Raw genomic sequence first — 15,727 nt, 5'->3', positions numbered from 1 at the left:
GCAGCTTAACTGAAGCACTTCTGAAGTTGCTTTAATCCAACAGGCAGAATTAATAAGAAAGCAGATTTAAGAGCCTGAACTCTGCAGTGAGGCTGCCTTGGTTCAAAGTCCACCTCTGCCACATACTGGCTGGGACCTGGAGCAAGTTATTTTCTTTCCCTCTACAAGTCGGTTTCCTCATCTGGGAAATGAAATTACTGATAGTAGCTAACATTCATAGGATTGTTGTCAGAGTCATTAAAAAATACGTCAAGTCCTTCATGTAGTGCCCAGCACATAGGAAGCACTTAATAAATATTATGACTCATTAATATTTTATTATTATTATTATTAATTAACAGTGAACCGAGCTGTTTCATTAAGTAAAACATTCATCATCGAGAAAGGTATTCTGACAGAGGAATATGGTAAACAGAAGCGTAAAAGAAAAGTGGGACAAGGTATGCAGGTCAACAGAAACCAGCAGTTATTTTCATGGATTAAATGCCACCACTCCCATACCCCTCCCCCCAACAAACTAAGAAAAATGCAGTCATGCTTCCAATCTCCTCAGGATCCATAAGAGCTTCCAACACACCATGAAGTGTTCTACCAAAGGAGTGGGAACCTACTGCGCTGAAAATTGAGTGCTTCATACTTTATTTAAGTTTTTAGAACAACTTAGCAGACCTGCTTTAGGCAACTTAAAACTAGAGTATCAAGTTCAGGTCAGTTAAGCAAGAACTGGCACTGGAGCTCTAACACTAGCAATGTTCCAAGGTGGCCAAGGCAAGAAACTTGACCTCAAGGCTCTCAGTCTCCCTGCAGAGGCCCCACTGCTGAACCAAAGGCCCAGAGCTGTCAGGCACCTGCCAATGACAAAGTCCAATGCACCACACCAAGTCGGTCCAGGGACAGCTTGGGGGAGGGTGCCAGAAGACGTTCCATGGGGAGAAAATTAGTTTTAAGGCCTTTAACGTATAACTAACATGAAACCAAGTTTTATATCATAACTGTCCAAGGTAAGTTGAACTACGGCTGGAAAGCCATGAATTAAAAAGGTAACATCAACGTCACTGAGTTTCAGCATCCTGATAAGCTAATATAAAAATAGTAAGTTAGCAAAGCAGCTTAACAGAAATGTTTCTTAAGTCCTGAAACTTCAAGGTTGCCCTATATAAATAGGAAGAGTTAGTCTAGATATTTAAGCCTGATTTCAAGAGTTCTTCTTTTAATGCCATCTGAACTCACGGGTCAGTGAAAAACAAAATAGCTCCTTTTTCAAATATCTTGTAAAGATGTAAACCATATATGAAGAAGCAAATTTCAATGGACTAACTCAGAGAAAGGAGCAGCTGGGGAGCTAAGACAAAATATCAGTTTATATAAATCACTGTACATGCCTTTGTAGGCACTGGTCTTCTTGGGACAAGGGTTCAGAATCTTTTGTGTGCCCTGGACCCCTGCAAGCAATCTGGTGAAGCCTATGAACCCTTTTTCTCAGAATAATGTTTTTAAATGCATAAAATAGAATACACAGGAATAATAGAAGACCTATTCCATTAAATTTAATTAAAGTTATCAAAATATTAAAAAAGCAAATTTATAATACCTTATTATGCAGTTTTTATTTATATAACAATATCTAGTAGGCGGTCTGATAATTACTATAATTTTGAAGAAGGAATGAACATAAATAATAAGATATAGGAAACAACTGTAATGGGATATAAAAATCTCTATGATTTCTACTGTGACAAAGTCATTTATATTACTAATACTTCTAATAGTTTATTTCCAACCCTTATAATTGAATACAATCTCATAAATTATAAGGTTAGTGAAAATAAAGATATAATTTTTGTCATCCAAATTTCATTCTACAGACCCTAGATTAAAAACTGCTGCTTTAGTAAAAAACAAAAAAGGAAAAGAAAAAACCCATCTTTGTATTTAAAAAGAGTAAAAAAACATTAGAATTGGAAGTGCTCTTTATTCCCCCAAGTGTATCTTCCCACACCTAGACTCAGCTAAACAAATTCACAGATACAAGTTATCAGGAAAGCTCCAGACCCAGTCTTTCTGACCATCTGCTAAGTATAGTGAGACTGTCGTGATATCTCCTCCTATAGCCAAAATTTTTACCAATGACTGAAAAGACAGCTGTGGTGACTTGGTGACCAACGCTGAAGACCGGAAGATCTTCGAGGGAGAGTTAACATGCCATCTGACAGGATTTGGGCACAAAGCAGTCACAGCAAGCTGGGAAGTCAGGCAGAAGTTTACAAATTGAAATATAACAAGGCATGGAATAAAATTAAGTCACATCCTCAGGACCGAAGAAAGAAGATCCCACACCTTTTTGAACACCTACTAGGCCGGGCAATTTCGATGCATTGGTGCATTTAATCCTCATGACATCCACGTGAAGCCAACAGGTTCCCCAAACCCGCCCCACACTGGGCAAGAGACAAATGGCTTATTACATGTGGCTCATACACAGTCACAAGAGAGTAACTGTAAAAGTGAAGGAACCCAAAAACATGTAATATACCATTTAGGAGGAAAAAAAAAGAGAAAGAAAGTAAAGGTGGCAGACTGAACCCGTTCATCTACCAAAACCCCACTAAAAAGAGAACTTTAAAAGGCTTTTTAAAAATGGAATCCAACAAGGTCAGGGAGAATGAGAGAGAAGACAATAATAGCAATAAAATTCTGAAAGCTGGAAATCAGATAGATAAGCAGCAAAAAAGTTAGAACACCAAGAAAACTGAATACAAAGCTGACAGTGAAAAAAATCAGAGACTCTACACAATTAATACCAGATAATTCTCAAAAGGATCAGGTATTGGCAGCACTGGGTTCTTCTGGACGTGAGAGTGAGGAAATGACCAAAATGAGACTGAAAGTCCATTTAAGAAGCTGAGAGGGGCTGGCCCAGCGGCAGAGCAGTTCAATTTGCACGCTCTGCTTTGGTGGCACGGGGTTGGGCAGTTCAGATCCCCGGCGCAGACCTACACACCGCTTATCAAGCCATGCTGTGGCAGGTGACCCACATATAAAGTGGAGGAAGATGGGCACAGATGTTAGCTCAGGGCCAATCTTCCCCCCCCAAAAAAAGAAGCTGAGATATTTTACTCTCTAAAAGTAACATTACCTCCCATTTTATAAATCAGTTTTCCCAAGTGATTTTCCTCAACCACCCAATATTGTTAGAACCATCAGAAAATGGAATGGTTGGCCCTGGAAGGCAGCAAGATACCTACCCCATACAATGTTTGAATTGAATGATGGCTTGTGAGGAATATTTTTCACCTGCATTGTTACATGAAACAGAAGTCAAGGTTAGGAAAACACCTCAAAAATCCCTTCCCACTCTGAAATTATATCATTATTCAGTACAATTGATGATCTCTTTCCTCTCCATATCTCTCTCCTGGGTCCTTCCCAGCAGAATTTAAACATTTTCAGGTCTCTACCATCTATTTTAAAGAAAACCATCCAAAACGTTCTTAACTCTACAACTGCCTTCAATCACCACCCTCTCTTTGGCCTCCTCTTTAAAACAAGACTTCGCTAAAGAATTACTCATCTTCCTGCTTCCATTTTCTCTCCTCTCACATCTTAACCTCCTCTGTTCTGTTTCCACCCTCATCCATGCCATGAACACTCCTCACCAAGGTCACCAATGATCTCCACTGTGCTAAGCCCAGGGGACGTTTTCTTAAATGAGAGAAAATTCACCATTTTAGCCTTTTTGAAGTGTACAATTCAGTGATTTTCCTATATTCATGATGTTGTGATTTTTAGTACATTCACAATTCACATCACCACTGATTCCAAAACATTTTTATCACCCCCAAAAGAAACTCTATACTTATTTGCAGTAACGCCCCATTTTCCCTTCCCCACCCTACCCTCAGGCCCTGGCAATCACGAATCTATTTTCTGTCTCTCTGGATTTGCTTCTTCTAAGCCCAGGCGACATTTCGCAACCATCATTTTATTGACTACGTCAGCAGCAAGTAACTCCCTCCTTTGAATACTCTCTTCACCTGCTTCCTGGATTCTTCTTCGACCTCTCTAAACACTCCCCCTCCCAGTCTCCTTTGCAAAGTCATCCTTCACCGCCCGATCTTTAAAAGTTAGAGCCCCCAAAGTTTAATTCCAGACTCCAATTCTTCTCACTCCACACTCTCCTAGACCAGGGTTCTCAAACTCTAGCATGCACCAGCATCACCTGGATGCTTCCTTAAAATACAGAAGGCTGGGCCCCACCCAAGTTTCTGATTCAACAGGTCTGGGGCCCGGCCTGAGAATCTGTGTTTCTACTAAGTTCCCAGGTGGTGTTGATGCTGCTGGTAGGAGGAAGCACATTTTTGAGAATCACTGCCCTACACAATCCCATCTGCATAAATTACCATCCATCTGCCAATGACCCTCAAATTTATCACTCTAGCACAAACTCCTAAAAATTCAAAAATGGTATAGCCAACCACATGCATGACATTTCCACTTGGGCGTCTTAAGGCATCACAAACTCACTGTGTAAGAATCTCTTGAACCTGCCACCACCCCAAAACAATAACAATAATCTGCCTCCAGCACTCCCTATCTGGGTAAAAGTCACAGCTTCCACAATTGCTCAAGCTAGAACCCGGAAGTCCCTCCACCTCTCTCATTCCCCTTATCCATCTGACACTACGTCCCATTGTTTTTCCCTCTCAAATGTTTCTTGAATGCATTCACTCCTCTCCACTTCCAGTGCTCCCTATCACGTAGACTACTGCAGCAGCCTTCCCACATCCACTCCTAGCTTTCCTAATCAGTTTTCCTCACGGAAGCCAGTGGTATTTTCAAAAGGCAAATCACAACGGCCTGCTCTGAGCTGCTCAGATGGGGCACTCTGCTCTCACCACAGAACCTTTGCTCCTGCTGGTCACATGTTCTCCTGCTCACCTTAGCCTGGGTTACCCTACTCACGCTTCAGATCTCAGCTCAAAGATCACTCGTCTCAGAGGAAAAACCTCTATCTCCACCCTGGCTAGACCAGCTCCCTAACTTTTTTTTTCCATTGGACTTAACCACAGTTTGACATTATATCCTGGTGTGCTTATTTGATTCTCTGCCTGCCTCTCTGGAATAGTCTGGAAGAAGGCAGGATCTATACATTTTTCACTCATCATTGTGTCCCTAATATCTAATACAGTGCCTGGCACAAAATAGATACTCAATAAACGTTTGTAAGCAAACATTCAAATTAACTAAAGGAGCTTAGGAGCTCATCTCAAGAAAATTTTCTATAATATTCTGTGGCCACTTTTGTTAACTCAATAACCTAACACCTCAATCCTCACTAGCAAGAAAAGCTTTCTTTGCATTAACCCAAAATTCCTTCTGTCCATTTAAGACCATTTTCTTTTGCTCTCTTTCCCAGAGTACTAATTGAATAGAGCTAAAAGCTCAAAGTAGTTTTCTCTTCCTTTGTCAAGTGGTATTAAACATCATTTTTTATTTTAACCCCTTTTCGAGAGGCTACAAAGAGCTTTCGGAATTTAAATCACTATAGCAATGTGCTACAAAGTTTTAAACTCCCACAGTTTTTATTGTAGTTACAGTTCCCAGTTGTTTACTTAACTCCTGGTTTGCTTTTTCACTCATTGATCCATGCATTCATTCATTCATTCATATTTATCCAGCCAAATATGTACTGAGTTGACTAAGAGGACATGTATTTTTCCACCTCTCTCATAGAGGACCACTGAAATCCCATAGACTTCAACAGAAGGAAAACGTTTGCACACCCCTGGCTGCCTGGGAAAACTACAGCTCTTACTCTTATCTGTCATGATGGTTTTACCATGGATTGCATTCCTCTCCTAAACAGGTAAAGACAAGGCTGCTCTTCATTCAGGAGATAAGGTAACACCCCAAACACCCAAGGTTTCTAATCATTCATCTCTGCTGAAGAATAAATAATGTGTCCCTAATCCCCAATACAGAAGACTAACATTACAGCCGACAGCTGTCTATAGACATCTAAACACAAACTGAGCTCAACCCCATGCTTGACCATCTAAACTGCATCCATCCTGATAATTCTTTCTAAATGTGACTTGCGGCATAAAGGCAACTGATCCATAAGCTATTATGAAGTGATTATAAAAATCCATATAACTATTCCAAGTCCCTGGGAGGGATTAGAACTCAATAAATATTTGTTGAACGAAAAACTAAATGAATGAATATTTAAGTAGATGGAACAGATGCGGTTTTTTTGTTTATTTTTATGCTTTTGCATTTATTTTGCAGAGATGCAGCAGAAGAAAAATTAAGAAAACTAGAATCAACATCCTCAATTAGATACAAAGAGAAAGGGCTTGATTCACTGTTGTCCTAGAGCTGTCTTTCTACAGGCTCTCAAGAGTCAATTGTTAAATATTCAGAAATTTTGGGATCCCAAATCAGCATTGGTGGGAAACTTTACACCACAGAAATCAGTAAACACTTTTTACTTAAGAGAGCCAGTTTACCAACACACCACTGTTTGTAACCTAAGAATCTAAGAAATCACTCAGAATGAAGCAACCTTGTAAACACTAATAATGAGAAGATGAAACCAGAGATGAAAGAACATATTTACACAAAACAATAAGAAAGCATTTCTGGTAATGAAGTTGTTCGAAATGAGAAAAGAAAGAAGAACGGAGGCACAGCCAGTGTTTACAATGTGGAGACCACATTAAAGAAGAAAAAAGAGCCAAAGGTAAATGGACTAAGAAATATTGGGAAGGACTATGATCTACATAGATGATTCTCTATAAATTCTCTGGATAGCAAGTAGTTAGGAGGTATGCAAATATCTGCAAAGCAATGGATTGGAAAGGATCTCAAAGGTCATCTAAGCACCTTCTAAGCACTGAACTGAATCCCATCTACACAAGCACCACAAGATCATGAGCTTCTTAAGGACAGCGAATGTGTCCTTTACATCTGGATGTCCAGAGTCTAGTACAGTTTTGGGTATATCACTACGTTGTAGATGTTGAATGAATGAATGAATGAATGAATGATCTTTACCAGGAGATCATTTGACTTTAGCCTGAACAACTCTAATGGCTGGGAACTACTGACCTTTGAAAGCAAAAGTTACATAAAACAATCTTTAATCATAAACTATGTACAGTAACAAAAATATAATCTAGATCATTGCTGTCCAATGGAAATATAATGCCAGCCACAGAAGAGAGCCAAGTATAATTTTAAATTTTCAAATAACCATACTGAAATAAAGTAAAAGGAAATTACATTAATTTTAATAATATATTTTGTTTAGTCCACTATATCTGAAATAGTATCATTTCAGCATGTAATCAACATATTTATAAATAAGATACTTTACCTTTTTTCTTAAATAAATCTTTGAAATCCAATGTGTATTTTAAAGTTACGGTCTATTTAAGTTTACACTAAACAAATTTCAAGTGCTCAACAGCACATGTAGCTAATAGCTACTATATAAGACAGTTCAGTCCTAGACTATATTGTTTGGATACCTGGGAACTAGACAATGCCCCAAAATACTTTACACAATTGTCCAAAGTACGCCTGGCTTCCAGAATCTGAACAAATCCATGCCATATATGTACCAGATCCAGGGAAAAGAAAGAGCTGACTGCTTATATCATCGAGGTCTACAAGAGAAGAATTAGTGGGGAGAACAGAGCTATCTCCCACTCATGAAAGAGCAAAATCAGCTGGCTTCATGGGTAGGACCAAAAGCTGAGCACAACCAGTACTTAACAAAAAATGGAACACGGGATCACCTGCTCTTCAGACTGAACATAAAGCGATACACTAATCACTTTGCTCATCTAAAGAAACAGAGATATGTGAAAATTCATTTCTAAGTCATGGTTTAAAAGGTCACATAAAGTCAGCAGAATGGAATCTGTCTAGAACCAGCAGTAACAGGCACCAGAATTAAGACCAAGGGCTGTGTTCTGAGCCTTTTATCAACACCTAAGTGCTACTCATTTAATCACATTAGTTTTGCTTTAAAGATAAAAATAATAGTAAATTGTCTTTGACTCAGGTATTGAAAATAAGAGCTTCACCTAATAGGCATTCCACAAAATAACTATGTTCGTTAATGTAAATGACTGTCTCTTATTCCAAACCACCTTTATCACCTAAGGCTGGCTATTGGAAATGTACTATAAAGAGTACAAAAAGTTTGGTAATACTGATCTGGGACCATAAAATTAGGAATAACCAAAAAAGTAGTCTGAGCCAATTTTCACAACTCAAACCACTTAAGCAACGCCATGTTCCAAAAAAAGAACAGATGTAACTCACCTCCTCACACATATTTAATGGGTATAAAGACCCTGACAGTTGTTTCTGTTCTCAGATCCTGTATAGTGGCGCTTATTTACCGCTTTAACAAGAGAAAGCTGATAAAGCGTCTGCTTTTCATGGTGGTCCACGTTACTCAATATGCTCCAGCTGTTGCGAATGGAGTCAACGTTTGGAGTGGATAAGCTATGTCCATCTGTTTTCAACACTCAGGGAACTGGCACATCCTCACTATTCAAAACTAACACAGATTCTTTCCCATCATACCAGGCATCGAAAGCAAAGGTTTATTGAAGATCCATGGGAAGCAGAGAGGTACCACCACAAAGAAAAGCTGCGAATGAAAGGGAAGTCTTAAGAGAGCATAAAATAAGTTCTGCTTCTATATTTTTGATACTCAAGAGAAAAACAGTAAGGAGAACTTTCCCTTTGAAGTACAAAGTTAACTGCTAAATAAACTTTGACAAAAATCATAATATCATATTTAAACTAACAAATACCGGTTCAATGTTTTATGTAAAGAGATATACTTTATAATTACATCTAACATCCACAGCACATGTTTACTTTGCTTAAGAAGAAGGAAGGCAGATTAATGCCAAGTTCTAAGTGGTTGACCCCTCTGAGCCTTTGTTAAGAGCGCTACAAGTTCGGGCATGCCCAGATGATCCAGAGCAACTGCTTCACAGATTTCCCATTAAGACACCGCTCAGCAACGGGGATATCACTAAGGGTCATCCCCCAAACACAACAAACCCCTCCCTTAATACAAACAGTATGGATTCATTTTAATGACAAGTGTCGTTAAAGGAAGGCCAGTGGGAGGTTTATAGGTCCTCTCTTAAGGAAGGTTTTCTGCCCTCATATCTGCTCCGAAAGAAAACTTGCATATTCCTGTTCCTATTAGATAAAATAGCACTATCTGATAAGGCGTTTATTTCCAAGACTCTCAGGAAACAGCACAAAAACAGTTCCACAAATGGCAGCATATTATTCTAATCCCAAAAGATCTATTTTGTCCCACACATGTGTGGATCAGGAAACGTGCTCTAGAGTGTTGGAGAACATGAGTTCTGCCGGGTGTTCACAGAAATTGAGGGGAGTGGGAAAGGATTTGCGATGAAGTACTTCGGAAAATTCTGGGTTAAACCAAGTTAAACAGGTTATTTTGTGACTAAGAACCATTCAGAATCTTTAAAATGAGAATGTACTTTACAAATCTCCTGAGAGTTCTAAATGTATTTGATCACTGAATCTTTTTTTTATGCCATGGTAGATATTATAGAGCAGTAGCTCTTAACCTTGGCAGCATATTGTAATCAAGTCGGAAGTTTTTAAAAATCCCAATACCCAGATTTCACCCCAGACCAATCATATCAGAATTTCCAGGAGTAGAACCCAGGCATCAATATTTTTTAAAGCTTCCCAGACTTTTTAAAACCAAGTTTGAGAACCAACATAACTTTGGGAAACACTGATCTGAGTTCTAGCCTCTTCTCCAAGCTAAAATAAAATAGCTACACAAAAATGCATTCATGGACCTATCCAGGAAGAGACCCACCAAAAAAATAACCCTAAACTAACAACTGAAGATAAGACATCCAGCTCATCCAGCGTTATCCACTGGATGTCAGCGCAGCCCGCTACCCTCACCTCACTCTGCACCCAGTCACTATTTTTCATGTCAAGCTTTCTGTCTTCAAAACTGGGACCCTGGATATTATTTATTTTCTGTATAGTTTTATTCTGCATTTAATTTTATATGTCATTGAAAAATATGCTTTGAGCACATTTATGAATCATCATCAATACAAAAAACTTACCAAACTGATACATGTGGATCGATAAACAAAAAAGTAAACGCAAAATGAAATTAAAAAGCACAAAAGAGACCTAAAAGATTTGTGCTATTTAGCTTGATTACCTTTGCAATGTTTTGTGAGACTTATAGTTTTCACAAATGCTGTTTTTATGAAGACCCAAGAATGTACATTTGAAAACCACTGCCGTTGAGTGCCAAGAAAACTGTCTGGGAATTCCACTCAGGGTTGGTGGTCTTATGGGGCCTTAGACAGCTGTGATTAATAGGACTTTGTAGAATGATTGGCCAATAGCATAGACTATAAATTTACTAGTACACTGAAAGGAAGAGAATCTAAAAAGATTCGTACCAGGCTTGCCAATTCAAATGCTGCTGACTCTGACCCCAGAACTGAAAGGCCCCTTGTTCCTTGAAGGCCAACTGCTAAGCCACCACTAAAGATAGATGGACTCAAAGAATTAAAGTAGGTGAAAAATACCCTATTCCTCTAGTTTTCAGCTAAAGTCATTCTTGATAAACACGCCGGCTATCCTTAGTACAAGTAAAAAGTATAGTTTTTGACGCTACTTTACAATTAAATCGGAACACCCTAATACTGACTTACAAACAGTAACATCAGAATAAACACTTCTTGAGTGTCACACCAAGCCAGAAATTCAACTATCTCTAAAGTCTACTATACTTAATGTAATCCAGGATAGTCAGTAAATGGGAGCAGGGGGTGGCGGAATTGGGTGGAAGTGGTCAAAATGGACAAACTTCCAGTTAACAGAGCAATAAGTACTAGGATGTAATGTACAACATGATGACTCAGTTAACACTGCTGTAAGATGCATCTGAAAGATGATAGAAACGTAGATCCTAAAAGTTCACATCCTAAGGAAAACAAAAAATTTTTTCTAACTATATGAGGTGACAGATGTTAACTAAACTTACTGTGGTAATCATTTCGCAATGTATGTGTCAAGGCACTGTGCTGTACACTTTAAACCTGTGTTGTATGTCAGTTATATTTCAATAAAACTGGAAGAAAAGAAGAAAAGGAAATAAAGCTACCCAACTCTTTTTCTTTTAATTTGCCTCATCTTTAGAGAATTTTTAACTAGGTTAATAGAAAACTATAATTAAAAAATTTTTTAAGATGAATCCAAATAGAAAAACTTAATCAGATATCTTTTTTGGTTATAGTAATGTACCTACACTGCAAACACTGTATTATACAGCATTCTACCGAAGCTACCATTATAAAAGACAATCTGTACCAAACAAATGAAAACTCACAGCACCTAATATCAGCACCTGGATTGTTATTCTCCAGTTTTCATCCTAACATGAAATGCATTCACGGGGCCTACCTCTAACATCTCCTCCAATTCGCAGTTCCCCGGTTAAACCTCTTTCCTCAGTACTCCTAAAATACCAATCTCCTAACTCTAATAAAGCAGTATAGTTGTTTTACGTACCTACGCATTTACAAGTCATATAGCGAGTTCCCTGGAACAGGTACCTAGTTGTCCTAAATCATCTTTAGATCCATAAGACTTTTACAGTGACTGGCACAGAAAAAGCAATAAATAAATTAATGTATGTATTCCCTGGCACACAAGAAAAGAGCCCAATCTCGGCCTTCAAGAGAAGAGTCAGACATACTTGGTGGTAAGTCAGCCGTTCAAACACATAATTGCAATAGAAGACATATGCTTTAATGGTATACATAGCAAATGTAATGGTGTATGAACAAAACGTAATACACAAAATGTAACAGGGAATTCTAGGCAAAGGACCTGCTAAGCCTCTCTGGAAAAATGAGGAAAGGCTTTCCAGAAGAGACTGCTCAGATAAATGTTTGTTGAATGAATAAATCTTGAAGAACAGCATTATTTAAATTCATAGTAGCCTTAAAACTCCCTTATTAGAAACACACTAAAAATATATAGCACAAAAGAGAACATGGGCATTTCAGTGAAGATAGTACATAAAGATGCCAACCACACCTCAACAGCCTTCAAAATAGTCTTCATTTTTAAAAAATTTTAAACAAAAAAACAATTACACTTAAAAGGAAGTTCCTTTAAGACTTCCTGTTTTTTAAATGAAAGTGTTAATGCAGCAGCAGATTAAATAAAAATCTAGACAACAAAAATAAAGGTGTCATTTAACAGCAAACGGTGTAAAAAACCTAGTGGATGACAGAATCCAGATTCTAAGTGAAGGCCAAGGCAGTGAGGGCTGACCAGAACTAGGATGAAGATGATTCTTGACGCTATTGCATTAGCCTTAGTCGGCCTGGGCTGTGGACTAAAATCAACTCACATCTGATCCTAGCGTCGGGGAAAAAAATTCAGTTTCTTTAGTCAAATTCCAGCCAACTAGTGGTATTCAACTAAGTTTTTCACTAAATTATACACACTAATTTGTGATATTTTTTGCTTCAAATGCATAGCTTATGAAAAGTCTGGATTTAGAAATGCAACTTAATGTAAACAAAACTCTTTGATGTCTGAGTTATCAGAAAGACACAACTCAGAGTTACACTCAAGGTCAAACTTTTAGTAGGAAATAGGTTTCCAAAGCAAGGCACAAAGGCCTCATACTTGCACTTAGCATTTTGTTTCATATAATGAGTATCTTTATGCAAACGGATTACTAAAATCTCTTCATCTCTAACAACAATACTATAATTTTCCCATAGTATTGTCTCAGTTTCTTTCCTCTAAAACACACTTGAGACCATATGAATTAAAAAACTGCAATTAAAATGATAGGAAACAATCTAAATTTCTACTTGTTAGAGGCCAGTTAAATGCATTCTTGTACATTACACAGAAATAAGACAGAATGAGGAAGGAAGCTCTCTATGTACTGATAGAAAAAGATACCTAAGATGAGGTAAGTGAAAAAAATTAACGTGCAGAATAGCATATATACTAAGCTATTTTGTGATAAAAATAGGAAAAATAAAAACGTGTATCTTTATTTTTTATGTGAGCATAAAGAAATTCTAGGGGCCAGCCCCATGGTCAAGTAGTTAAGTTCATGTGCTCTGCTTTGGCAGCCCAGGGTTTCACGCTTCGGATCCGGGGCGCAGACCTAGCACTGCTCATCAAGCCATGCTGAGGCAGTGTCCCACGCAGCAGAACCAGAAGGACCTACAACTAGAATATACAACTATGTACTCGGGGGCTTTGGGGAGAAGAAAAAAAAAAGATTGGCAACAGATGTTAGCTCAGGGCCAATCTTTTTTAAAAAATTAAATAAAATAAAATGCTTCTTAAAAAAAAAGAAATTCTAGAAGGATATGGAATAAACAGAAGTTATTGGAATACTAGAAGTTATTCGGAAAGGACTAGACAGATGAGGATAAGGATGGGAAAGGGCATTTTCACTGTAAACCTTCTTATATATTTTTAAAATTTTTAAACCATGTTAACATATTTATGTTTTCAAATATTTAAATAAAAACAATCTGGAAAAACAAGCTATAACTTTAATAACTTTGATTTAATTCTATGTTAAGTAATAATAACTTTCTTACTATCTTTCCTTCCATTCTGATCTTAATTATTTAAAAATTCTAGTTCTCAGGAAACAAATTAATTACCCAGGCCATTATAAGCTAGAAATATAATTTTGCTTAAAGGAAGAATTTATTCTTTCCTCCTTTTCCAACATTTTCATCTAAATTGACAAGGACAACAAGGGTCATCTGTGTAGTGAAATGGAAATACATCTCCCTTGACTTCTGAATGGATAATATCACAAGCATAAAAATTAATATACATTTTTCACTTAAACTGCTTAAATAGTTACATCCTCCATTGGACTTACTGACTGGCACTACAATTCTACAAATGTTAGAGCATTACAATTTCCAGGTGCGTGTGGTATTTTTCAAAATAACAAAAAAAAATTGCAGACACTTTTTTTTTAAATTGGCCCTGAGCTAACATCTGTTGCCAACCTTTTTCCTTCTTCTTCTTCTTCTTCCCAAGGTCCCCCAGTACATAGCTGTATATTCTAGTTGTAGGTCCTTCCAGTTCTGCCATGTGGGACGCCACCTCAGCATAGCTTGATGAGTGGTGCCATGTCCGCGCCCAGGATCCGAGCCTGCGAAACCCTGGGCTGCCGAAGCAGAGCGTGTGAACTGAACCACTCGGCCATGGGGCTTGGCCCTGCAAACACTTTTCTTATTTAGAAAAGAAATTTAATGAGCCCTCACTGTCTCCAGGAAAAGTGCCTCAGTAATCCCATCACCGTTACTGGCCCCTCTCTCACCACAGACACTGTGCTCCTACCACAGAGAACTTCTAAAGTTATTTTAGATACGACATCCTTTCCAGGGCTTTCCGTAGGGTATATCTGTGCCTAACCTCCCCTCCTCCATTCCCAAACCCTTATCTATGTTTAAAAGCTCAGTTTAAATGTCTGATACCTTCCCAAATCTCTGTCAGAATCTTTTCTTCTATTTTTATAGCTTATTATGTACCTGTAGAGCTACTCACTCCTACTAAATATGTGACCATTAGAAGAAATACTTCCTATTCATATTTAGCATATCCTTGTGGATAATTCTTATTTCTTATTAGTAACAGTACTAACAACACTGAGAAAAACAAAAACCAGGTACTACACCAGGCACAGTGATAAACGCATTACCTCATTTAATCCTCAAGAGAGCCCTAAAGCCATTTTACAGAAAAGGAAACTGAGGTTCAAGGAGGAGAAGTAACTTGTCCAAGTTACTATGCTTGCTATAGACAGTAAGGAGCAGAATGAGCCTTCAAACCCAGTGTCTCTGCCTCCAAGGCATATACTCAACCACTTTGCTCAGAGCTTAGGCAGAATGATTACTATTATCATCAGCAGCACAATAGACTGAAGGGTGCTGTTCTCCTAAAATTCATATATTGAAATCCTAACCCCAGTCTGACGTAGTAGGAGGTGGGGCCTTTGGAGGTAACAGATCATGAGGGTTGAGCACTCATGAATAGAATTAGTGCCCTTATAAAACAGACCCCAGAGATCTTTCTTGCCCTCCTTCCACTATGTGAGGACACAAGGAGAAGTCAGCAGTCTGCACCCCCAAAGAGGGCCCTCGCCAGAACCTGACCAGGCTGGACCCTGGGCCAGCCTCCAGAACCGTGAGAAATATATTTCTGCTGTTTATAAGCACTCAGTCTGTGGTACTGTGTTAGAGCAGACCAGACTGACTAAAACAATTACCCATTTCTAAAAAATACAACTGTGTTTTACCAAAAGCTTTCAAATTATAGAAGCCATTAGAAGTGGAAGAAAAAAATAAAAAGCTTTGTTTTCATCATTAAAACTCTCCTATACATAATCTGTCACTTTTTAATCTGCCCTTCAATAGCTAATTAGCTCAACTCTAGATTGCTTGAGGGCACTTTCCTCTCACTGCTTCACTCCTCGATTTCATTGAGAGATCGAGCACACCGGGTGTCATCTGCCCCATTCCTCCTCCCCACCTTGACATCCACCCTGTGCCTCATAATGCTCCCTCCTGTGGTCTGAGAAACAGAGGTGGGAATCCCCTGGATCTTAAGGGAT

General features: G+C 38.3%; 1 protein-coding gene across 3 annotated transcripts in view; it reads right to left on the bottom strand.

Annotated features, from left to right (window-relative positions):
* CDC14A (cell division cycle 14A) overlaps positions 1-15,727 on the bottom strand; it is a 159,254-nt gene that overhangs the window by 83,419 nt on the left and 60,108 nt on the right. The gene's annotated exons all lie outside the window — the stretch shown is intronic.

This window comes from Equus quagga, chromosome 18, assembly GCF_021613505.1.
Source record: "Equus quagga isolate Etosha38 chromosome 18, UCLA_HA_Equagga_1.0, whole genome shotgun sequence".
In the NCBI taxonomy this organism is placed as follows: Eukaryota; Metazoa; Chordata; class Mammalia; order Perissodactyla; family Equidae; genus Equus; species Equus quagga.
Note: the sequence above shows the minus strand (reverse complement) of the source record. Positions and strands in the feature narration are given on the sequence as shown.